General features: G+C 39.8%; 1 pseudogene; it reads left to right on the plus strand.

The window, feature by feature from the left end:
- Positions 1-315: 315 nt before the first annotated feature.
- Positions 316-2363, plus strand: LOC149175117 (pectinesterase-like; annotated as a pseudogene).
- Positions 2364-2854: the final 491 nt, after the last annotated feature.

Consider the following 2854-nt stretch of genomic DNA (forward strand, 5'->3'; position numbering starts at 1 on the left):
CAAGAGGTTGCATACCGCATCTCGACAGGGTTGTCAGCAAGACTGCACAGGAATCAAAAGGCAGCTTGGTCCATTCTTTCATTGTAGATTAGGTTGTATGAGATCTACAATCTCAAGCATGTTGAGGCCGAGACAAAGGGATTCAAGAGATTCACCTTCAACACTAGAAGTTTCAATCGATATGACCCACATCAATTAGTGGAAGACCATTATACGTGAGTGTATCATCCTTGGATCCATGGGGTGTGCCATTGGCCTAAGGAAGACCCATGGAGATACTACTATAACTTCTCAAGGCATAATGAACTAGTCAGAATGGCAGTAGAATGGTTAGCAGTGTATAAGGCAACAAGATCTCAGAGTGCAACAACATCAACAGGTGTAGAGGGCAACAAACCTGCACTTGAAAAACATAAGAGGAAGGTTTTCAATAGCACAGAGGCAGAGAAAAGCTACAAGTTTAGAGTAGATCCACTTTTATTGAGAGCAACTTTGGAGATTGAGGCAAAGGGGTGATAGTGTGATAGAAGGATTGCACAAAGACAGAGGGAGAAGCAAATGTTGGAGGCAGAAAAGGAGTTGCAGGATTTTAAGCAACAACTAAGGGAAGAAAAAGAGTTGCACAAAAGAGAGAAGGAAGCACAAATGGAACATGAATAGTAGGAGGTGCAACTTACATGAAAACATTGATGAAAATGCATCAATACAGGTCATTAATTCATCTGAAGATCTGGTAGATAGTAAACATGGTGAGCAGTCGCAAGAGTTGGACTTTTCTCAGGAGATTGAAGAGATAGACATGGATGTGGTTCAACTTGAGCTAGATCAAGACATTGACCTCATGCATAAGGACCAAGAGGTCACCCCACCAACTTCACCAGATCTGGAAGCAGAGAAAGTCCCAAGCGATCAAGGAGACACTGAAATCCTTGAGGATAATTCGGAAGGGGATGTGCACAGCATATCCTTTAGCGAGTCACAACATAGAGTTGTGTAGTCATTTAAAGTGCCCACTCCAGATGTCTACGTATCTCCTGCGGAGTTTGAATAATGAGTGATTATGTCTGATGTGCATAGACATCGAGCTGCGTTGGCCGATCCTACAAGGGAATATTCTAAAACCACCAGCTCAAGAGTTATATTCTTGATAGTTAAGAATGAGTGCATGGCTAAGGAGCTACAAGCGGACAAGTAGGGAGCCTTCTCCAAACCTCTGAAGAAGATGATGGTGCTTTAGACGAGAATGTCATCACCGTGGCTCAGGATGGTAGTGTTAATTATACCACAATTACTAATGCACTACACGCTGCTCCAAACAAAAGTTCATATAGATATGTGATACATGTTACAGACGGAGTCTACCAGGAATACATTGAGGTGCCCAAATAAAAAACAAATATTATGCTAGTTGGTGATGGCATAAATTCCACTATTATCACCGGTAATAGAAGAGTTGCAGATAGCTAGACCACATACCGCTCTGCAACAGTTGGTAAGCTGATTTACTGGTTTATTTCTGTGGTTAATTTGTTATTTTGCTTTTTCAGTGAGGGCCACCTCATATAACCTTGGTAATCCAATTTTGAATTTCAAATTCACATGGGAATTGACCATTCAATCTAAGTCTTTCTTTTCTTGTCATGCTCACTTTGAAAATGATTGCGATTATAGCTGTAGTTGGGCAAGGCTTTATCGCTCAGGATATTACTTTCAAGAACACGGTGGGCGCAGAGAAACATCAGGCTGTTGCCGTCCGAGTTGCATTGAATCTATCAACATTCTACCGCTGCAGCTTCAAAGGCTACCAAGATACTCTCTATGCACACTCTCTTCATCAATTCTACAGGGAATGCGACATTTATGGCACAGTTGATTTTATCTTCGGTGACGCTACAACTGTGTATCAAAACTGCAATCTCCTAACCAAGAAACTGATCGATAGTCAAAAGAATTGTTTCATGGCTCAAGGAAGAGATGATCCAAATCAAAACACTGGAATCTCTATACAAAATTGCACCATCTCTGTTGTGCCTGATCTCGCTCCGGTGAAGAGCTCTTTCCAGACATTCTTGGGGAGGCCATGGAAAAATTACTCTCGCATATTTTATATGAAGTCATATATGGATGATGTCTTCGATCCTGCAGGTTGGCTAGAATGGGATGGGGACTTTGCCTTGACAACACTGTATTATGGCGAATATGTGAATTCAAGATCAGGGGCAAGAATTGCAGGGTGAGTTCAATGGCCTGTCTACCAGGCCATGAACATTTCTGATGCTCAAAACTTCACAGTGGTTAATTTCATTTCTGGTGATGCCTGGATACAAAAGGTGCCCTTCGCTACAGACATAGGACATGAGTGACAAGTGTTTTGCTTTTGAAGTAAGGAAACAAATTTAGAGACCTCAAGACTATGTATTCTATTGTGTTTTCATGTCATTTATGTAATTGTTAGGGCAACCTCAGCTAAATGCATTCGATTGTAATGTAAGAGTAAGTAATCTATAGTGTAGTCTTATAAATAATATGCATTTCAGTCTTGGAGAAATTCATTGTTACAATGTATTTAGGGAGATATCATTATCATTATCATTCTAGCTATATGGGATTTTATTAATAGATATATCATATCTAATAAATACTTTTTGTGTGTTTGGATATATCCTGCTATTTATTTTTTTGGGTTTTTTGTTTTCATACCAAGGTAGGTCCCTATGCTTGACCCCCTTGCCCAAAGACCATGGAAAATGAGATTTTATGGATAGCCTTTAGCTTAAGAAAGTAAAATAAAATGTTTGTTGAAAATTATGTGTTAGCAATAGAGTATTTGTCGATCAAAATGTATGTTGTGTTC

The sequence above is a fragment of the Pinus tabuliformis genome, chromosome 4_1 (assembly GCF_031772625.1).
Source record: "Pinus tabuliformis cultivar Carrire ecotype Pingquan chromosome 4_1, CPIR1, whole genome shotgun sequence".
In the NCBI taxonomy this organism is placed as follows: Eukaryota; Viridiplantae; Streptophyta; class Pinopsida; order Pinales; family Pinaceae; genus Pinus; species Pinus tabuliformis.